Below are 23904 nucleotides of genomic sequence, written 5' to 3'. Positions count from 1 at the left end.
GAACTGCGGCCAGTGAGAGCCGTGATCTGCCGAACCTGTGGACGCAGCAGATAAACAAACCGCCCCGGCCTGGCGGGCTGCAGGCCAAAGGTTGCCAGTCCCTGGTTTAGTTATATATATATGACCCCTGTGCTATATGTAGCCAATTTGCTGACTTTTTTTGTACTCAAGTCATCCAGTCTGCACTTGCTTTATTAGACACTTGCAACAGTATAGTAAACCAGGGGTCGGCAAACTTTCAGAAGTGGTGTGCCGAGTCCTTATTTATTCACTCTAATTTAAGGTTTCGTGTTCCAGTAATACATTTTAATGTTTTTAGATGGTCTCTTTCTATAAGTCTATAATATATAACTAAACTATTGTTGTATGTAAAGTAAATAATGGTTTTAAAATGTTTAAGAAGCTTCATTTAAAATTAAATTAAAATGCAGAGCCCCCCGGACCGGTGGCCAGGACCCGGGCAGTGTGAGTGCCACTGAAAATCAGCTTGTGTGCCACCTTTGGCACATGTGCCATAGGTTGCCTACCCCTGTAGTAGGCTATCTGGTTACAAATTAAGATCTCCGAAACCTCTGATATCCTGCTGTGTGAGGGAGCCACACAAGAAGTCTTCATTTAAATAAGTTCCAGGATGAATAAAATATCTTACAGTTCAAGTCCCTTCAAACCTCAAAAATGCATCCAGACTACATATCACCACTTAATCCGTTCAACCTGCACTTACTCAGGTAGGCTAATTATCAGCAACAGGAAGAAGAGTCCTCTTCAAGATGAAATTTCCACCATGTTTGGAATACCAAATGTACTCATAAATTTACCATCCTGATTTTTCCACATATGCATAAGATTGTCATTAAATTGCTCTGACAAACTAAAAAACTAAGAATTAACCTAAAGAATCTTTGGAAATAAAGAAACCTCTATAAAAACGCAGAAAACTCTGAACCACCAATAGAATTAAACCCTCTTTATATCATTCTTCTTGAATATACACAAAGATAAATAAATGTTGGGTTAAGGCCTGTGTAACTGGGGGTAGCATGCTTCTGGTTCTTTCACCACAAGATCTGACACTCTGCCTCTGGCGGATAATTCTGGGCAATAGGATTCCAGCTTTTGTAAAAACAGAAAAACTCCAACAACTTGTTTTGAGTACTTCGGCACTCTGTACCTCAAAGCAGCTCCCTGGACTCCCATATTCACCCCAGATAATTATGATATATTTCATATGAAGCATGCCGTGTTCTTACATGAATGCCGTGTTCATATGAAAAATCATGAGCTGCTGAAATCCATTGTTCTATCCAAATACATATATTATTAGTGTGTATGAAGTTATGAGATTTTGCTGTATGGTTGTTACTGAGATGTGTTGTAAATCTGAGGTCTCTAATGCTAATTCTGCAGTGACAACGACAAAGGACGTAACCAACACTTGGGCGGGCGTTGAATTATCGTCACTGTCCATTGACCAGCAAGGGAATAGTAAAAAAAAGGGATTTACAATTCAATGTCAGTTGTACAAGCACCACACAATGGGGACTGCTCAACTCTGAGATTCACCAAGGCTCACCAGGCATGCCTGGGCCAGTGTCTTCCAGGCACACGGATTGAGGATATAAAATAGGGGACAATGGCATCGTACTAGGGCTTTTCTCCTCCCCCACCTACGCTGGAAGCAACAAAATGCTGGGAAGACAAAGACTTCAACTGAGGAGATTGGTCCCAGGCTTAAAAGGGGAAACCTGTGTATTAAGAACTGAAATACCCAGTGGGCAGAGAAAACTCTAGATTTAAATACTGCCTAGTGTAACAAGGTTTAAGATTTAGACTGTGCGCTTACCTTTTATTTTCTTTGGTAATGATCTCTGACCTTTTATGCCTACCACTTAAAATCTATCTGTAGTTAATAAATCTGTTTTATGTTTTACCTAAAACTGTGTGCTTTGGTTGAAGTGTTTGGGAAATCTCAATTCAGGTTAGAAAGGCCTGTGTGTGTCTTCTCCACATCGAGGGAGGGGTGGACTGGGTTATAAACTTATACTGGTCAGGTTGTTGTACCAATTATATTAAACTAGTAAAAACGAGCAGGATCTTATTAAAGGGGACAAGGCAAAGATGCCACATTTATTGTCAATACCATAATAAAATAAAAGATAACAGCAAACAATGTTGTTTGGCTACTTATTCCTATGATTACTTATATATATATATATATATATATATATCCATTCACACAATCATTCATACAGGTTCTATATAGATATTATAGTTACCAGCCTAAAGTTGCTTGTGACAGAATACTGGCCAGGTATCCTGTACACAAGAGTGGAGCCGAGTCCGGGTCAGGTGCACCTGATGCTCCTGGAGGCTGGCAGCAGAACCATAGACTCAAAGTCCTCAGTCTTTAGAGTCCAGTTTTATAGTGATTTTTCCCTATGTTAGTTTATGGGAGTTGTTTCATTCTGCTGTTGCTTGATCAATCAGCAGGTGGCTGGCTCCATTCTGTTCATTCTGCTGTTGCTCGATCAATCAGTAGGTGGCTGGCTCCATTCTGTAGGTGCTTGGGGTGGATTCCAGTTCGCCCTCCGGAGGTCATCTGGTTGATTCCACTTGACACCTTCTTCGGCCGACACTGAATTTTTCAGGCTGGTAACTCCCTAACCATTCATTCATCATTTAAACTAGGCACTCATTCACATACACTCTTTATCTTTTGGGGTGTTAAACTAGGCACTCATTAAAATACACTTTTTAGCTTTAGATAAAAATGAATTTACAGAGGTGGGGGTCTCTATTTGTAGTAATTATACAGTTTTGCCTGAGGCATAGGGTCAATTGACGGCTTGTGCGCTGAGTCAATTACCCAATCTAGCTGCTTACAGAGTCAATTGACGGCTTGCGCTCTGAGTCAATTGACCAATCTAGCAGTTTACAGAGTCAATTGACGGCTTGCGCGCTGAGTCAATTGACCAATTTAGCTACAAAGTTTCACTTAGGGAACAGGCACTTAGAGTCTATTGACATTTAACAAGTTTTATACAAAGTATCTCTTTGGCTTCACACAGACACAGCTATTCCTAACAATAAATCATTAAAAATTTACTTCTAACATAAACCTTAAGTTATAAAGTATCACTTAACAATAAATCAATAAATCATTCCAATTTTACTTCTAACATAAACCTTAAGTTCTAAAGTATTAATTAACAATAAATCAATAAATCATTTCTCACATAAACCATGTTTAATATAAACCTTTAAATATCCCTACAAGGCTTCTGACCAGGACAAAAGGGTATAGTCTGAGGTACAAGGTTGGGGGTTTGGGAGAGATTTATTGATGCCTTCCTCTGTGTGATTTCATAAGTCGCTCTGGGAGCATTCATGCAATTTAACTGGATGTGTGGCTCCACATGCTGTTGCGCTGAGTGATAACAGCACCTGGAGGGGTTTGCTGCTTGTCGCTAGCAAAGCTTTGGGAGAGACAGCCCAGGCTAGAGAGTTAAGGGAGCACAGTGGTACCCCAGTTCCAGTTTGTATACTGGGGATCTTGTCACAAATACTCTTAGCTAAAAATGTATATTTTTACTATTGTACATCAGAGCAAACTCCTATGCTAGATAGACCAATGGTTCTCATTCATCAGATTTTTTGCTTACAGTACAGATCATGGTTTACATCACACAGAAAGAAGCTCTTTTTTTTCATGCTGCTATACTTTCATAAAAACTCTATACTGTATTCCTTACCATATAGCATCAAAGACTACTTCGGCCTGTTTTCAATCTGCTCTGAACCTATATTGTCTTAGTATGTATGCACAATCTAAATAATTCAGCTATGTACTACTTCAAAGTGTTAGCGTATTCCACTCTGTTTTGTTTGTTTATTACATCAGTGCAAATATATCATGAGTGAAATCCTGACCACTTTGAAATCAGTGGCAATTCCCACTGACTTAAATGGAACCAGAATTTTATCCCTTGGGTTTAGGTACCAGTGTGTGAGAAGCCCTAGAAAGATCTTTGATAGAAACCAGCAATCATTTACATTGAACGTTAAATAGGGTGGCCAGATGAGATGAAGAAAATATCAGGACACATGGAGGAGCAAAAAAAAAAAAAAAAAGGCGCGGAGTCCCGGAGTCCCACCAGCAGAGGGGAAAAAAAAATCAGAGTCCCGCCGGCAGAACAAAAAACAAAACAAAAAACCCAAGAGTGTGAAATATTGGGACAAATTGCGTCCTGACCAAACATCGATCGGGACGTGGGACAAACGCCTAAAAATCAGGACAGCCCCGATTTTATCGGGAAGTCTGGTCACCCAAACTTTAAAGGCTGTGCACAGCACTACCCTAGTACTTACAAATAGATAAGAGCATGTTAATGCACTTGTACAATACTCCCATGTTTTATCTGTCTAGCTAGGCATTTATATTAGGCACACCACTGTGGTATTTGAATGGTATATCTTGTTATTCGGTGACTGTCCAAGATAATTACACTTTATGCACTGTTCTGAGTGCTAGAGAATTCAGCATTAGCTGTTCAAAGACTCCAACCACAGCAGCCAAATGGATGACTCCCTAATTTCTTCAACCACGTATTTCACTAAATAAATATAACTCACTACTGCTAGTACACCACAAACACTTTTAAAAGCAAGTTTTCAAGTTGTGCCAAAAAACCTGCTGGTTACCCATCCTAATCTATTCACGCGTCTATCACACACGCACCCCCATTTGCTTGACTTCTGTGACAGGTGTTCTGTTTTTTCCACTTTAAAAAAATCTGATCATTCTTTGGCTGCTGGCTCTTCCATATTGCTGGCCTTCATCTGCTTCTTCGACATTTAAAGGGCAAAACGGCTATATGGTTGAAAAGTTCACAGGTATTTCGTGCAAAAAGCAGAGATTTGGAAGTTGTGCCTGTTGGACAGGAAAGGTATAGAATATCAATGATTTCTAGCTGTCAAGTAATCTTGGAAAGTTTTCAGGGAGGTTTTTTGGGGGCAAGGGAGGTTGGTTGTGTTTTTACCCTACTACATCTTATTATTTCTACTGGCAGAGCTCTTAATAAGCCTTCTAATTTAGAAAGGCAAATTTATAGACATCCTTATATCAGTGAAAGGTGGCCTTACAATAGGCCCTTTGATCTCAGCAGGCATTGTTAATATGTCTGCAGAGAATTAAAATATCACTATTATTGCTCATCAGGCAAACTTGGAAACAATCAGTGTAGAACAGTTAAAAGGTGAAGTTGAAGCAATAAGCACTTGTTTGTGTTTGTTTATTTTTGTAAATAAAAAACTAAAAAGACCTGAAGTCAGGTTAGCTTTAGACTTACTTGTTAAAAAGTTTTTAGTTTAAATACATTTTCAAAGTTTCAGAGTATGAGATCCAAATTTAGTTTAAGAGATACCCAAAACACATGAATAGGAAGAAAGAAACAAATCATTTTAGTTTCTGTTTACAACTGACAGAAGGTATCATGTGAGATTGGATTACCCTGATGTTCTGGGATGTGAAAAACCTTACTGGCATTAAACAGGGCATATCACATTTTGTGACTGAACATATATGCGTTGATTATAATAAATAGGATGTTTTCCAGAAATGCAGCCATACTGTATGGATTCTGTATCAATCTGCAGCTAAAGCCCTGGCCATACTTGATAGAACTGTGCTAGTAATAAACAAGTAGTTTTAAACATGGTGATTGTTCTCAGGATTCCAGTGCTATTTCTCCAACCAGTTTGGACAGGGATGATACAAACTCAAGTAAGAAGTTAAAAGGAGAGTTGGATGCAGAGGTGAAAGTAAGCCGGTCCAGTCCAGCAGCCCAGAGCCCTTTAAATCTCGACCGCGGCTCTGGCGGCTAGGCTGGGGCCAGGATTTAAATGGCTTGGGACTCCTCACGGCTGCGGGCAGCCCAGAGCCCTTTAAATTCCATCCGCGGCTGGGATTTAAAGGGCTCAGAGTTCCCGCTGCTGTAGGCAGCCCAGAGCCTTTTAAATCCTGGCCGCGGCTCCGGGTGGCCGGGCTGGGGCCGGGATTTAAAGGGCTCAGAGCTCCCCGCGGCTGTGGGCAGCCCAGAACCCTTTGAATCCTGGCCACTGCTCTGGTGGCCGAACTGGGGCCAGGATTTAAAGAGCTCAGGGCTCCCCATGGCTGTGAGCAGTCCAGAGCCCTTTGAATCCCTCCACTGCTCTTCTGGATGAGGTCACGCCCTCTCAGGACTCCAGCAGTACGGTAAATCCTGTAAGTTACTTTCACTCCTAGTTGGATAGTCAAACACAGCATACTTTCACAGCACCTATAGAGCCAAAGTAATCACACCCTTGGAATCCGTTGAGGGCATTATTCCAAACCACCATTGGCATGGACTAATCAGCAACCTCCCACTGTTCAGATCAGTTTCTCTGTGTAGTTCTTTGTTTTCCAAATGCAAACACAGCACAAATAGCAAGTCCTGGGAGAGTTTGATTGGTTGGGAGTGACACTGACTGTAGATGCCCTATTTGTGAGTAGGTGCTGTCATGCAAGTATATAAAAAATGCAAAGCATTCAGTTCCAAGATTAGTGCATACCCAGAATTATGTTGTCATGACACAAAGTCTTAACCAGTCCTCTCTAAGAAACCAGTTTGGAACTGGTTGCATCACAGGGCAGTGTTGTTTGGTTAATATTTCTTGACTTGTGGAGTATATTTATATTTAATATTTTCATGCCTCTCTTGAACAAGAAGTTCTTATCCTTCTAGTCATATAATTTAGATACTATTGAGTCTAACTTTTGTGAAGCTGGCTAATGATTCAAGTTATGTCCCTTAACTTCCAGAGGTAGAGACAGCAATGAGCCCAGTGGGGACTGTCAGAAGAGATGTACTCTCACACTGTCAGCAAGCAGCCTAGATTTTCTTCCCCAGAAAACTTCCTCACTCCGCTCTCCTTTTGTAACAGCAGCACAGCAACTGACTGCTCCCTGTTCCTTCCAATTTTTCCTGAAGGCTTGAAACTTGAACCCTGCTAAGAGTCACATTCATTCTAACTTCCTGATTCTCAGCTCTGAAGTGGATCAACCACAAAATTAGTAAAGGCAAGCTCTTCCCAGCAGCTCTCTGACGTACACCTCTACCCCGATATAACGCCACCCGATATAACACGAATTTGGATATAACGCAAAAAAGCAGCGCTCTGGGGGGCGGGGCTGTGCACTCTGGTGGATCAAAGCAAGTTTGATATAACGCAGTTTCACCTATAAAGTGGTAAGATTTTTTGGCTCCCAAGGACAGCGTTTTATCGGGGTAGAAGTTTACCTGCAGCAGGCAGCTTCAAGAAGGTACTTTTCTTTTGTTTGAAAAAGTGATAAATCATTCTTCAGTCCAGCAAACTAAACACCGTCAGCTCACTGGCTGATAGGAGTGCAGCACCCATTATGCCCTTTCTTTCACTGCCCTGTCTGCTCTTGCTGTCCTGTGATGAACAACTTATTGTTGAGAGGTAGAATTGTCACGAGAGGCAAGCTTTGTAGTCCCTGTTGTTGGCTCCCTTCAACCAATGAGGTTGCAGTATACAAATATATTTAGAGAGCAGTGACTTATCTTAACTGTCACAATTCCACTTCATTTTAAAGAAAAAAAAATCAATTCCTCCACCCACCTACTAAGCACTAGTGCTCCTGATTTCTCCCAGATAATCCTGTCTCCCTCCTCACCAGTGCTGAAATAATTTGCCAAGAGCTGGAGGAGTTAATAAAGCCCTTGTAGTGGGGAACTAGGATATTTCATGGGGAACTTTTCTGGAGAATACTAGAGAGAAGACTCCACCCTGTGAAGTTCACATATCCCCAGTACTGGGCATGAGTGGGTTCACATTCTGAGTTCTTGGTGTGAGCTCATCTCTAGAAGATACCTGCCCTTTGGTGGATTCCTGAGCAAAAATATTACTGGCAGAGATAGGGATTGGGGTCAGGGAGGGACTGCTGAACTACTTGCTAATGCCTCCCTCCTCTGAGCCCAATGAGACTCCTCTCTGACGCCAGTGAACATTAAAAGACCATCTCTGTCTCTGAACTAGCCAATGCCCTCTCACTGTTAGCACTCACCCCTGGCCCCAGTTTCCAACCGCTATGGACTCCATGTTGCGTTGCCTGCACTTGGCCCACAAAAAGCCTGAGATCAGTTTCGCATAAACACATGTACTCTTGCAAACTTCTTGAAACCAAAGTACTGTTTAATTTCCCCATAGTCAGGTCCAGACTGGTTAATTAAAGAAAACAAAAAGACCAGCAAACTTCACTGATTCTATGGGTCATTGGTTTTGGCATACCCTTTGGAGAAATGGCAGAGCCTTTGGCTAGAAATTATTAAAATAATTCATTAAGTCAAAAAGACTTGGGCAATTATAGTAATAGAGGTACTTGTGGAGGTAACTGTGCAAGAAACGGATAAATAACTCTTGGGGCCTGATCCAAAGCTCAGTGACATCAATGGGAATTTCCCCACTGATTTCAATGGGCTTTGGATCAGGCCCCTATAGAAATGGCCATTTTTCAACTGGCTAAAACCTGGGAAGTGGCTGTTTACTAGTAGTTCTGGAATGAAGAAGAGGGTGGCTTAGGACTTCTGCCAGGAGTGAAACTCAGCTCTCATTTTCCGACTGCTGGAAACCATTCCCAAACCCCAGATTGTGTCCAGACATAACCTGCCACCCATGGCCGGTGCAAGGATGTTTCGCGCCCTAGGTGAAACTTCCACCATCCCTAGGCCCCCGCCCTGAGGCACCCCATCCCCACAGCAGCTCCCCTCCTCCACCCTAAGGTGCCTTCCCGTGGCAGCTCCCCATCCCCCACTCTCTACCCTGAGACACCCCCCCGCCCCAGCTCACCCCTGCTCCACCTCCACCCCGAGCACGCCGTCGCTGCTTCACTTCTCCAGCCTCCCAGGCTTGTGGCACCAATCAGCTTAGGTGCCGCAAGCCTGGAAGGCAGAAGAAGTGAAGCAGCAATGGCGTGCTCGGGGAGGTGGCAGAACACGGCTGAGCTGGGACGGGGAGTTCCCCTGCGTGACGCCCCCCCTTACTTGCTGCAGGCGGTCCTCCCCGCGCTCCTCTGCCCCAGCTCCCTCCACCTAAATGCCGGCGGTGACCGGGGCGGCCAAAGATCCGGCCGCTGCCGTCACTGCTGAAGAAAATGCCACCCCCCAAATCCTAGCACCCTAGGCAACTGCCTAGGTCACCTAAATGGTTGCACCGAACCTGCTGCCACCACTGTTGGGTCACAATTTGATCCTTAAACTCAGGACTAGTAAGGGTAGGTGGGTCACTTCAGGAGCCTGGTGGTTGGCAGGAGAGGAGTCAGTTAAGGAACTAGCATGAATCAGAGAGGCCTGAGGGAATCTGCTCACAAATGCAAGTAACTGAGGCATTGCAGGAAGACTGGGGCAGAGTAAGGCAGGATTTTTGGGACTGAGCTTCAGGTTCAGAAGATCTGTGGAATTTGGGGGGATGCAAGTTTTTGTTCTCTGTGAGGCAATTCAGTCAACACTCTGTCCTCCCACACATAGTGCACACCCACACACTCCTGTTGAAATAAAATAAAAGGGAGTTTGTTGGTATTTATTCCCAACCTCAAAGGAACAAAAAGTGTGAACTAAGGAAAGTTCTATACTTTGTGTGTTTTAATCTCTTCAGCTGTGCCTGCTGGCTGGCAAAATTCAAGTGCTTTTAAAACTCATTTTCCAAGGTGATAAAACTACCCATGCCAGAAAAAGCTAGTAATGAAAGCTTGAAGTACACTTTTCAGGAAGCTATGAGTTTTGGGTGGAGATTGTTGGGTTTTGGTGCTTGTTTCATTTTTGATTTTTTGCAGCAGTTGCAAATGCAAGATACTTTTGTTTTGAAAGGCTCAGAATCAGTTATTCTTATTTATGTGTTTAACCAACCTGGAATTTTTTTTAAACTAATCTCAGTAAAAATATATGATGTCTACGAAATGTTAAGTGAATATGGTGGTGGGGTTTTGTTTTTTGCCTGGAACATAGTCCCATTTAACTCCCTATGTCAACAGGGTTAAATTCTGTTTTCTCTTTCTTTAATAAGATAGTAATTGGGTTTAAATTTCAAATTATGGATCTCATTTTTCCCAAAGTCAACAGAGTGCATGCACATCAAAATCTTGCAATTTTTCCCATTGAGCAAACAAAGTTAGTGACCTAAATTACAAAGTAAATTAAAGACTGCAGTACACCTAGTCCATAAATAACGCTCTCATTGGGTTAGATGAAATCATGTCCTCAAATACTCTCATGAAAATTCACTGACTTCAGTGGGGTTAGGTAAGTGGAAGAGAATGCAGAATTTGGCCCAGTGAGCACAGAGATGTCCTTTGGCCCACAAAGCTTTGAACTATATAGACTGACCCTTGAATTGATATTGTTTTACTTAATTATTTCTGTTAAATTTTATCTTGTATCTTTTCACCTATAGGTGTTAGGACAACTATGCTGTGATGCTGGGAATATGATATAACTGGAATATGTTCTATGTAAAGGTTGTGATCTACTGAATTTATTAATCTTATCTGCATGCATGTATCATTTTTGTATTCGAAGTTATGAATGTTGGCTGTGTACTGACTTGATTTCTAAATAACCTCAGTAGAGCATTTGGTCAGTTCCTGGAGAAAGGAATGTTGAAGTTAAGTACCTAATCAAGAAACACTTAAAGGACAATGAATCTTGGAATGCTCCAATCCACATAAGAAGTTTACCTGAGAACTTTCAAGGTAGCATCCAGTGATGAGCTGCCAAAATCTTAACAACCAGTTCCCTACCTATCTTGGGCGGCAGGTCTTTCATTCTCTCCGGGTCTTCAGCAGCACTTTGGCAGCAGTGGAGGCGGGTCCTTCAATGCCGCCGAAGACCCAGAGCGAGTGAAGGACCTGCCGCTAAAGCGCCGCCAAAGACTTGGAGCGCCACCCGGTGAGTAAGCCCCATGTGTTTTTTTACGTGGTTTTTTTTTTTTCAGTCATCCCTGCTGGGGCCCTGTCAAAACTGTTTGAATCGGGCCGTACTCCCTGAAGCTGGCCCCGCACCTCGGGGTTGCAAAATTGTATCGGGGCCAGGTAGGGAAGGCTGTGCCTCCCAAAACAGCTGTTCCCCCACATCCAACACCCCCCCACATCCTGCCCCAACTGCCCCCCTCAGAACCCGCAATCCATCAACCCCCCCCTGCTCCTTGTCCCCTGATCATCCCCTCCCAGGACCCCCACCCTAACTACCCCCCCAGATCCCCACCCTCTACCAAACTCGCCCCGCTCCCTGTCCCCTGACTGTCCTGACCCCTCTCCACACCCTTGCCCCCTGACAGCCCCCTCTCCAGAACCTCACTGTTGAATAATAGCTGACTGCGTCTCCAAATATAATATGTATGTAGGAAATAAGTCAGATTTAACAGTCTTTACTGGATTCTGATATTTATTGCAAAATTGAACTAAGTGCTTTGATGAAGCAGTTTTTACAAGCACTAATATGAATTGAAACTAGCAGTTACATTAATTTAATCTCTGTTCTGTAGATGTGATGAAAAGCTTGGCAAGAATTTAGACAGTAGCCATGACAAATATTACAGAACACCATTTTGGGTAAGGGATTATATAGCTACTGCCAGTAGCTGTAAACAAAAGAAATGATGTTTTAACAGTTAGCCAGTGAGAAACTATAGTATTTCCATTATTATACAAACAAGTCTTAAAGTCATTGCCTTTCTTCCTGATGTGTTAAAAGCAATTACATTGGTTAATAAAATTCAAAGACAAGTTTTGTTTTTCCTATTCACAAAGTGTAATGGACAGATCCTCTTCAGAATGCTGGGTGATATAGTCTTACCATTATCTCTCCAGCTATTTTTCTATGTAAAATAAGTTACATATTTAACCCTGTCTGAAACAGAGAGACAGATTAACATGAATAGATAATATAGGCTTTAAAAACAGAACTATAAATTGGAGAAAATGAGGCAAAAATAGAAAGGAAATGTAGAGAAGAGGATTTTGCTAGGGGAACAACAGCTATTATATAGAACATATACACAGGCAACTCACTGCCCCCCTGGGGATCCCATCCCTCTCCCCCCTCGCCTTGTCGCCCCCCACAAGCCTCGTCATCCCCCGATTCCTCCCCCCCAGCCTCGTCACCCCCTGATTCTTTCCCTCCAGTGATTTCCCTACACCCCCCCCGAATTTCCCCAACACCCCCCCCCCCCAGTATGGGAACTAGTTACGTGCCAAACCTGGTGGCTGAACTTTGCGACTTTGTCCTCACCCACAACTATTTCACATTTGGGGGCAATATATTCCTTCAAGTCAGCAGCACTGCTATGGGTACCCGCATGGCCCACAGTATGCCAACATTTTTATGGCTGACTTAGAACAACTCTTCCTTAGCTCTCATCCCCTAATGCCCCTACTCTACACTGATGACATCTTCTTTCATCTGGACCCATGGAAAAGAAACCCTTGAGGAATTCCACCATGATTTCAACAATTTCCATCCTACCATCAACCTCAGCCTAGACCAATCCACACAAGCAATCCGTTTCCTTGACACTACTGTGCTGATAAGTCACATAAACATCACCCTATACTGGAAACTTACTGACTGCTATACTTACCTACATGCCTCCAGCTTCCATCCAGGACACACCACACGATCCATTGTCTACAGCCAAGCTCTAAGATACTACTGCATTTGCTCCAATCGCTCAGACAGAGACAAACACCTACAAGATCTCTATCAAGCCTTCTTAAAACAATACTCACCTGCCGAAGTGAAAAAACAGATTGACAGAGCCAGAAGAGTACCCAGAAGTCACTTACTTCAAGACAGGCCCAACACAGAAAATAACAGAAATCCACTAGCCATTATCTTCAGCCCCCATCTAAAACCTCTCCAGTGCATCATCAGAGATCTACAACCTATCCTGAAAGATGACCCCTCACTCTCACAGATCATGAGAGACAGACCTGTCCTCACTTACAGACAGCCCCCCCAACCTGAAGTAAATACTCACCAGCAACCACACACCACAGAACAAAAACATTAACCCAGGAACCTATCCTTGCAACAAAGCCTGATGCCAACTCTGTCCACATATCTATTCAAGGGATTCCATCATAGACCTAATCACATCAGCCACGCCATCAGGGGCTCGTTCACCTGCATATCTACCAATGTGATATATGCCATCGTGTGCCAGCAATGCCCCTCTGCCATGCACATTGGCCATACCAGACAGTCTCTATGCAAAAAAATAAATGGGACGCAAATCAGACGTCAAGAATTATAACATTCAAACATCAGTAGGAGAACATTTCAACCTCTCTGGCCATTCAGCAACAGATTTAAAGGTGGCAATTTTGCAACAGAAAAGCTTCAAAAACAGACTCCAGAGAGAAACTGCTGAACTTAAATTAATATGCAAACTAGATACAATCAATTTAGGCTTAAATAGAGACTGGGAATGGTTGAGCCATTACACCCATTGAATCTATTTCCCCCTTTAAGTGTCCTCACACCTTCTTGTCAAACTATCTTAAATGGGTCATCTTGATTATCACTACAAAAGTTTTTTTTCTCCTGCTGAGAATAGCTCATCTTAATTAATTAGCCTCTTAGAGTTGGTTGGGCAACTCCCACCTTTTCACATTCTCTATATGTGTGTATATTTATATATCCTCACTATATGTTCCATTCTATGCATCCGATGAAGTGGGCTGTAGCCCACAAAAGCTTATGCTCAAATAAATGTGTTAGTCTCTAAGGTGCCACAAGTACGCCTGTTCTTTTTGCAGATACAGACTAACATGGCTGCTACTCTGAAACATGCCAATTTAGTGACTGCTTGGAAATTTGAATTGAAATTGAAATATTAATACACACTTTAAAAGCATATACAGTGTATGATAAAATACATATATCTGAAAAAGTAAAATAGATTTCAAAAGTATGAACATAGACTAGCTTTCTTATACAGCTTGTTATGACAATGTTAGTGCATTCATTTTGGTGATGTTGGCCAACCTAATAATTTCAAATGATGATTTGTAAGCAAAGTCTAAATGAGCTCTCCTTGACAGCTAGTGATGAGCTGGAGGTGGGTGGAAAGGCTTCAGGACCAGACTGTATTTTCATTCACATCTAATCTACCTAGGTATCCAGCTAACAAAGCTGTGTTCTCAAGCGATAGATTTTGGCTGGGGTTGGGTTACAAATCACTTGATGGGGGGGGGGGAGGAATGAAATGTTGTTCTTATTGTATGAGTAAAGGTCAGTAGAACTGTACTTAGCCTGTGCTGATTAACCTCTATCGTTTTAGTCATCCCCTTTCTGAGCTGAAAATTCCCAGTTATTTTAATTTCTCCTCCTGTTTCATACTCCTAATCATTTTAGTTGCCCATCTCTGCACCTTTTCCATTTCTAGTGTCTCTCTTTTGGGATAGGGTGACCAGATTTGCACACAGTATTCAAGGTGTACACATACCATGGATTTATATAGAGGCAATATGATATTTTCTGTCTTATTATCTATCCCTTTCTTAATAATTCCCAACATGCTTTTTTGGCTGCTGCTGCACATTGAGTGGATGTTTTCAGAGAACTATCCACGACTCCAAGATCTCTTTCTTGAGAGATAACAGCTAATTGAGACTCCTTCATTTTGTATGTATAGTTGACATTGTTTTCCAATGTGCATTACTTGCATTTATCAACATTGAATTTCATCTGCCATTTTGTTGTCCAGTTACCCAGTTTTGTGAGATCCCTTTGTAGTTCTTCGCAATCTCCCTGGGACTTAACTATCTTGAGTAGTTTTGTATCATCTGAAAAAATGGGTAAACAGTGAGGTGACAAAAATTTCAGATCATTTATGAGTATGTTGAATAGGACTGGTCCCAGTACCCACCCCTCTGGGATACCACTATTTATCTCTCTCCATTGTGAAAACGAATAATTTATTCCTACCCTTTGTTTCCCATATTTTAACCAGTTACTGATCCATGAGAGGACTTCCCTCTTATCCCATGATGGCTTACTTTTCAAAAGTCAATTTAAAGTAAATACATTTTTAAAAAAATTTATATACTTTTTAGAAATCTAGACCTATTATGTGCAACTTACATTATCCTTATGTTAAATTTACATTATCCTAACAAAACTTTTACTTTATTCATATATCTTTTATATATCTCATTGGCCCTGACACCCCGCCCCCCCCGTAAATTCGAACACCTCCCATAATTTCAATTCCTGGGGAAACTACTGCTTCCCTCCCCGTCTTACCTTGGGCTCCGGCAGGCTGCCAGCTGCAGTCTGATTCCTCTGCAGCGGCTGCGGCGGCTGCTGCTGCTGGGAGACAAGACACCTCGGCTCTGTGCAGCTGACAAGCTGAGCGTCCTTTGCCCGAGCGCTACCTACCCCCAGTTTGCCCCGCAGCACCCCGATTCCTCCCCCCCCGATCCTCGTCACCCCCAATTCCTCCCCCCCATCCTCGTCACCGCCGGATTCCTCCTCATCAGCCCCCCGATTCCTCCCCCCAGCCTTGTCAGCCCCCCGATTCCTCCCCTCCGAGTCTCGTTTTACCTTGGTCTCCGGCAGGCTGATTGACTCAGCCTGCCACACTCAGCCTGCCAGAGCTGATTCAATCAGTCTGCGGGAGCCCAAGGAAAGACGAGACTCGGAGGGGAGGATTCCTGGGGTGAGGAGGCTCGCGGGGGAGAAGAATTGGGGGTGACAAGGCTCGGAGGGAGGAATCGGGGGGTGCGGGGCAAACCGGGGGAAGGTAGCGCTCGGGCAAAGGAGGCTCAGCTTGTCAGCTGCACAGAGCTGAGGTGTCTTGTCTCCCAGCAGCAGCCGCTGTCGCTAGCTGTATGGTAACCCCAACAACGATTCTAAACCAGCTTCTAAATTTAACAACCGGGCTCCAGCTCATCACTGCATGTGACCCATGGCTGCTAGCTGGTAAGAAACTGTGAGTCATGCATGGATATGTGATTTGCCCAGGTGTCTCCAGAACTCCATCTTGGAGCTGGACTTTGCATAGGAGAGAGGAGGGGGTCTCCACCCACAAGAGAAAGTCTGTTTAAGCGTGGGGGACCCCTCCATTTTGTCTTCAGCTAGCTAAAGAGAGAGTCTCTCTACCCCCAAAGATACCTGAAAGAAACTGGAACAAAAGACAGTAACTACAAGGGGGTGTGAGTGATTGCTAGAGGTGAACTAGAAGCTGATTAGTCTGTAAAAGGAAGCTTACTGGAACTGGTGAGATCTTATCTGTATTCAGTTTGATTAGACATAGATTTGTGTGTTCTACTTTATTTTGCTTGGTGACTTACTTTGTTCTGTCTGTTACTACTTAGAACCACTTAGATCCTACTTTCTGTATTTAATAAAATCACTTTTTACTTATTACTTAACTCAGAGTATGTGTTAATACTTGGGTGGGCAAACAGCTGTGCATCTCTCTCTCTATCAGTGTTGTAGAGGGTGAACAATTTGAGTTTACCCTGTATAAGCATTTTACAGGGTAAAATGGATTTATTTGGGGTTAGACCCCCAGGGAGTTGGGCATCTGAGTATTAAAGACAAGAACACCTCTGTTAGCTGCTTTCAGGTAAGCTGTTCAAGGATGTGATTCACACCTGGGTCTGGGTTTGCAGCAGGCTATCGAGTCTGGCTCAAACCAGGCAGGGCACTGACATCCTAAGCTGACAGGGCAGGAAAGCAGGGGCAGAAGTAGGCTGGGCACATCAGGTGGCAGCTCCCAGGGGGTTTCAGTGATCCAACTAATCACATATGCCATGCTATAACAATGCATTCTTGCCAAAGAAACAATTGCTTCCAAACTGGACTATCCTCTGAATAGTGCAGCAGCAGTTTTTCAAAATAAATAAGACAGGGGAACTTTGGACATGAGTTTAGTGTCTCTTTCTGCAGTAACAGGGCAAGTGAAGTACAGCCCTGCTGAACTGTTGTTTAAAACGTGCGGGGATGGGGAAATGTTACTCAGGGGAACACTTTAGTTTCTTTCCTTTTGTAGGGCATGGAAAAGCAAGATCTGCCTTATGTGTTGATAAACACTATAGGAGGGATATACTGAGCATATGAGGATCATGCTGAGTTTCTGAAGAAACATTTTAACCTTATCACCATGAAGGAATTTCTTGAAAACAAAAACAGTCTTAGTGAAAAGATCAAAGCTATTTATATGTGGTGGAGCAAACCAGCTGCTAACTAGGAGCTTCTCCATAGTCTGCCTAACTTAAAGGTGATTGCAACCTCTGGGGCAGGAGTGGATCATTTGGACTTGAAACTGATCTCTGGCTTTGGAGTTAAAGTTGCCAACAGTCCCTCTGCTGTTTGCAATGCCACTGCAGATCTGGGGTTGGCTTTAATGTTGGCATCTGCCAGGAGACTAGTGGAAGGTAACCATTTAACTTTTTTCAGGATCAGCATTTCAAAATATGCTATGTTAAAATGTATGAGGATACATAGCTAAAAATATAAATACACAATCAAGGAATGGGACAAGGTGACAATAAAGGTCTCATGGTAACATTAGCTTGCCCACAGGGCACATATAATGTTCAAACAAAAATGTCAGTAAAATAGATATGCCTCCCCAGATACCTCTAATTTTAGAGCTTCCCTCCCTTACCCAGCCAGGGCCGGCACCAGCAAAGGAAGCAGGTGCTTGGGGCAGCCAATGAAAAGGGGTGGCACGTCTGGGTCTTCGGCTATAATTTGGCAACAGGTCCCTCAGTCCCTTTTCCTCTTTGAGCTGCCGCTGAAGTGGAAGAGAGGGAGAGAAGGACTCACGGCCGAATTGCCACAGAGGAATGAAGCAGCGCAATTAAGCTGCCGCCAAAGTGCTGACGACTTTTTTTTTTTTTTTTTTTTTGCTTCACTGCTTGGGACGGCAAAAAAGCTGGAGCCGGCCCTGACCCCAGCTCATAACCACCACCCCATACTACTTGTTCCCTCTGTCCCTGCTTTTCCAGGCCCATCAAGAGGGAGCCCTGTGCTTTGCCTTTTTGAGGCTGTGAATTACCCCATAAAAACCTTTATTCATACGTCTGTGCCTCGTCTCTCTGTCTGCAATGTATGTGCAGGAGACACAATGGCAGCCAGGTGTCCTGCAGTCTCCTGGGGCTGGAGTATATCTGGCCCCACTCAGTCACCTGGTGATGGTACTGCAACCTGTAGTGCATCAGCTACATTATCCAGAGTCTACAGTGTAGGTGACACAGCTATGGCACTGTTGGTGGGACTTAGTGCTGTTAGCTCCTAATGACTAGCCACCCCAAGATGGACAGCTCAGATACTGGTTGAAGAGCTGACAATTTCTACCCCTTCCAAAGCCAAAGATGACACGAGCAGGTTTGTGATGGAAATAAAATTGAGGTTAAGAGTCTCATCCCACTCCCCACTCTTCCCCAAAGGGAGTTGGGGGGGGAGGGGAGGGTGAAAGGAGACATTGGCAACCAGAGCTCTTGATTTTTTTTGCTCATAGTAGTAAATGTCAACATTACCCATCATGTGTTTGATTAAAAGTAAATATTGGTGCTCCATTGCCATGCTGACTTGTGAGCCAAAGGAAAGATAGTGTGACAGTTTACATCTCTAGGTGCAGGGCAGCACAGCCTAGCAGTAGGATCTATGGAGCAGCCCTTAGGTGCAGGGCAGCATGGCCTAGCAGCCAGGGTCTATTGGGGTAGGGCACCCACCAGTAGGGGAGCCCAGGCCCACCCAACTCCATCACACCCCAACCCAGGGCCCTAACAGTCACAAAGCAGCTTGCCACTGACTCAATGGGGGGGTCCTACCAAAACTGAGGTTTCCCAGGCAGGAGGTACCACTCTGTCACCCTCCCTGGGTCACTTCCTACCAGTGTCTGCATTGGGAACCCCCATGAGACATCAGATTCTCTGTGGTTATCTGGGCCAGTCGCCTAGAGTGGCTGCTCCAGTCACCAGGGTTCAGGTGGGCCCAAGGGGGATCTAATTCTTGGTGTAGTCAGGTGCTTCCAAGACAGGTCCTTCTCCTGCAGCCTCCAGCTCAGAATGAGCTGGACTTCCTTCCTTTATATTGCTAGAGCATCTGGAGCATGATCAGTCCTGTCAGGGATGCAGGACTTCCACTGTTAATAATATGGGCTTAACCCTGTCTGGGCTAGTGCAGGGTAAGCATACCCCATCACAAATGGGTATCTGAATGCCTGGCATCATTCCATTCCTAATGTGCTATTTTTCTTTTTTCAGGTTGTCAGATTGCAGTTTCCTCAAACACTGAGCATTTTGCTGCTGACTGGCTGGGAGATGAAGTCACCGGGGCTATTCTTGATATCATTGGAATGGGCAGTATTGGGTATATGGTGGACAAGAGAGCCAAAGCTTTTGAAATGAAAATTCTTTGTCACAACAGGATCCAGAGGTAAAAGTACATCTGATCCCAGTTAGAAAATCAATTTTGTAACTACTGGTAAAGATTACTTGTAGCTGTCATTGTCTCAAACGTATCATATTAGTTTATTCAGCTCGTCTTAATTTCAGAATGCGGCATAAGGACATAATGGTGTGATACCTGCAGCCTTATTCCTAAGTACCTTTTTTATTATTGCTATTCTATTTTTAAATGATGAAATACATAGAACTGTTCTGAGGTTTGTTTAAAAATGTGCAGGAAGGATTAGAAATTTGCCTGCCATGCCGGTGGTCTGATACATCAGTAGTCGTCCTCCAAACTTTTGATAGTGTGGACCACATCTTAATAGATAGTGGAAATAAAAGACAGTCCAATCAAACAATATTCCTGTAGCAATTATGTAGCAGTGGCCCCAAACAGAAGTAGCTAGCATGGCTCTTCACCTCTTAGAAGCAGCTGAATATAAAAAGAGTTGCACCATGTGAACTGCCAGCTCTCTGTGGACCGACATTATAATAATAGAAGAATAATAAAATAATAATTTCTCTCCTTTCATCGTGTCTGCTGCCATGTTGCAGACACAGAAAGCAAGTGAAAATCATGTGGGTTGGGAGGGAATCCATGTTAGGACCAGAAAGCATGATCATCAACATCATTACTTTTACATTTTAATATTGTGGCCCCATTGGGCTAGGTCCTATACAAACATATAGTAAATATATCCTAGTTGAGAAACATTACCAAGAAGATTGGGCCATAGGACCTCAGACGGACCAACTACTGATGGTCTGAGAACAGCATCACTTGCTATGGATCAAGCACAAATTCCACGGATTGACAAATGCAGAAGGAGCCTTAAGAGAGATTTGTAACTGAGTTTAGTTACAGAACATCCCAATAGGAGGAAAAAGAGTGCAATAAATATATTTAATATTTGTTCTCTTATATTCGTTCTCTCTGCTCTTGCTCCCCTGACTCCTTTGGCACTTGAGCCTGCATTGTTCTGCTTCATGACACCAGCTTTCTCATTAAGGAGCCCTCCAATAGGTTTCCCTCAGTTCTTCTTTCTGTGCCACTGTTTCCTGTGTTATATATCTGAACCTCTTTCCCTCCTGTTATTTAAATGGCAGCTGTCCCTATTTCCATCTTGATGTAAGAAGGAAAGTAAACAGTCTCCTCCAAAACAGGCAGCAATGCTATTCCCTAAATAGGCTAGCAGTATGACTCTTGCAGACTTGACATTCCACTCTGCAGTGGATGCCGAAGTAATCGCCTCTGCATGGTGTACCTGATGCTTTCTCCTGGGAAGCAGATACCCTTGCAAATACAGGGCTCCTGCATGGTCATATACTGAGCTGCAAACAAGTAACTAGCCAACTGAATCTCACAGATGGGGCAGCAGGGGAGTGAGAAGGTGAAATCCATTTCTGTAATAGAGATTTGAACCTCCAATATTTTCTACTTACAAGAGCAGTTGAACTTTGTTTTCTTTCAGAAAAGAGGAAGAGAAACAGGCTGTTGGTGCCATTTATTGTAAAAAGATAGAAGACTTGCTCCAGCAGTCAGATTTTATGATGCTGGTTGTGAAGCTGACACCTCAGACAGACAAACTGTTTGGGAAGAAGGAGTTAGAACTGATGAAACCCACTGCTACTCTCATTAACATCAGCAGAGGTAGGGTACAGAATGACTGCTTACCAACCACAATGCAATTTACTTTCAGTGCAAGGGTCTGTGGGGGAAAAAAAAATCAACTCCTGATACTAGTGCCTACACTAAAATTTTCTGTGGGAACTGTGATAGCAGGGTTGTCAAGATTCTAAATGTCTGTGGACCTGATTCAGCAAAACACTTACGCACATGCATAACTTTAAAAATGTGCTTAAACTTTTAAACTATTAAACTTCAATGGACACTCACATGCTTAAAATTAAGTACATGTGTAAATGCCTTGCTGAATAGGTGTGGGATTAACTCAAGTGTCTAAAGTTCTGCAGGTACTCAAGGGCTCTGTTCAGCTGGGGACAATAGCAGGAGATTGTCTCCTGTGAGTTTAGGATTAAAGAGAGATTAAACTCTCCTGTTGCCTTTGCACAAACATAAAAAAGTTGACCCCTCACAACCTACTCTCCTAAAGGCAGGAAGTTTAAAACAAAAATTGCCTGTAGCCCAGGGGTGGCCAACCTATGGCTCTGGAGCCCAGGGCCAGCAACAGGTTTTCTGCCGTCCCAAGCAGTGCAAAAAAAAAGCCAATATGCGGCATTTCGGTGGCAGCTCAATTGCGCTGCTCCATTCTTCGGCAGCGGGTCTTTCATTCCGTCTCTTCTCTTTGAGCTGCCGCTAAAGTGCCGCCAAAGAGTGAAGAGAGGGACTGAGGGCCCAGCCGCCAAATTCCCGCCGAAGATCCGGACTTACCACCCCAATAGCGGACAGAGTGCTGCCCCTTTGTAGTGGCCGCCCCAAGCACCTGCTTCCTTAGCTGGTGCCTGGAGCCGGCCCTGCCGGAGCCACATGCAGCTCTTCAGAAGTTAGTATGTGACTCCTTGTATAGGCACCAACTCTGGGGCTTGAGTTACAGGTGCTAACTTTCCAGTGTGCCAGGGGATGCTCACTGCTCAACCTCTGGCTCTACCACAGGCCCTGCCCCTACTCCACTCATTTCTGCACCCTTCCCTCAGCCTGCTATGCCCTTGCTTCTCCTTCCTACTCCCCAGAGCCTCCTGCATGCCACAAAACAGCTGATCAGGAGGTGCTGATTGGCAGGGCTGCTGGTGAGTGGGAGGTGCTGGGAGCGGGGTGAGCTGTTGGGGGACTGCTGACCTATTACTGTGGCTCTCTGGCAATGTACATTGTTAAATTCTGGCTCCTTCTCAGGCTCAGGTTGGCCACTCCTGCTATAGCCCATGTAGATTGCCTAGCATTCTGGCACCAAATTCATCAAACGGGCAAAACTTTGACTATAGCATCAATATAATGCACATTTTATAAATCTAGATCAGTAATATTTTATAATAAAAACCTTGCTTGTAAATTTGCTGTTAAACATCAGACTCAGCACTCATGTTTAAAGACTTGGAAATCCATTTTCATTTTAAAATTATAGCACAGAGGCAAGTTTTTCTTGATTTAGTGGGGATGGCAATAAGAATATTGTTGTTCTAACCCAGGTTCAGTGGTTGATCAAGGTGCATTGGTGGAAGCACTTCAGAATGGGGTTATTAAGGCTGCTGCTTTAGATGTGACATACCCTGAACCTCTGCCAAGGTAAAACATGGTTAAAAGTTAAATATAAAAGTGTGTGTGTGTGTGTGTACACATAGCTTAAACTAAGTGTGTGTATGTGAATATATGAATGAGAATAGTTGCATTACATTTTATGTATATATATTCCCATTGAAATCAATGGGACTACTCAGGTGTGTAAATATTAAGCAGGACACAGCCCTTAGAGCCCAGTCATGCAGTCCTTAGACAAATAAAACTCTTACTGACTTCTTTGGGAGTTTTGCTGCATAAAAACTGCATGCAGTAGCTTTAATTCCAATCTGTATATGCTTAACTCAAGCAATTGTTTCAAATACCTATTAATACTCTTGTTTCCCGTCAGATCTTTATAATAAAAAGAATCAATAAAAAAGCTCTGAACCTCATCTGTACTTTTTCTATTGTTTTTTCTGCCCTGCCTCCAGGCACCATCCTTTGTTAAAATTAAAGAACATTATTGTAACTCTTCACATTGGATGTTCTTCTACAAATTCTCATTGCCTCATGATGAAGAATATGGTTGAAAGCATATTGGCTGCTCTTAATGGTCTCCCTATCCCTAATGAAGTGATTCCCCAGAGTGACTTGCATTTGGCAAAACTTTAATGATAACAAGAATAAACTGTCATTCGACACCTATTTACTCTATGTAATTATTTTAAATCTGTCACAGACACAATGTAGAAGTAACATGTTTGGTTTACATTTATTTTAACTTAATCACAACAGAAATTCTGCCTGAAAAATTATGGAGTATTTCATCCTGAGCCCTAAAGCAAAAATGAGTAATTCAGAAGTAGGCACAGGCTGAGTCTAGCTTTGGGTGTGCTTTATTTTGATTGCGTCCTTAAAGTTGTTCTACAACGGGAGAAATGAGAACTTCAGTAAAGTCACTGTATTCTAGTGCCTTTTACAAGACAAACTACACTCTAAAGCAAAATGTAGACAATATGTGTTTAATAAAGGGCCAGACTGAATGTTGCCTGTAGGTCTGAGACAGCAAAAGACAGCACTTGTGATGTGCCACCCCAGGAGCAGCACACAGGAGCTATGACAGAGGCAGGGCTTCTTCCCAACCAATTTCTCCCTTGCTACAGTAACATTGTTTTGTCTCTGCATTAGCTGAGCTCCCCTGTTTGATGCCTTTAGGGAAGTCCAGGAA

At 43.3% G+C, this 23904-nt stretch overlaps 1 pseudogene; it reads left to right on the top strand.

The window, feature by feature from the left end:
* The first annotated feature begins 17097 nt into the window (after positions 1-17097).
* On the top strand, positions 17098-23348 carry LOC127044694 (probable 2-ketogluconate reductase; annotated as a pseudogene).
* Positions 23349-23904: the final 556 nt, after the last annotated feature.

The sequence above is a fragment of the Gopherus flavomarginatus genome, chromosome 2, assembly GCF_025201925.1.
Source record: "Gopherus flavomarginatus isolate rGopFla2 chromosome 2, rGopFla2.mat.asm, whole genome shotgun sequence".
Taxonomy (NCBI): domain Eukaryota; kingdom Metazoa; phylum Chordata; order Testudines; family Testudinidae; genus Gopherus; species Gopherus flavomarginatus.
The sequence above is the reverse complement of the archived record's forward strand: the minus strand, read 5'-3'. Positions and strand labels throughout refer to the sequence as shown.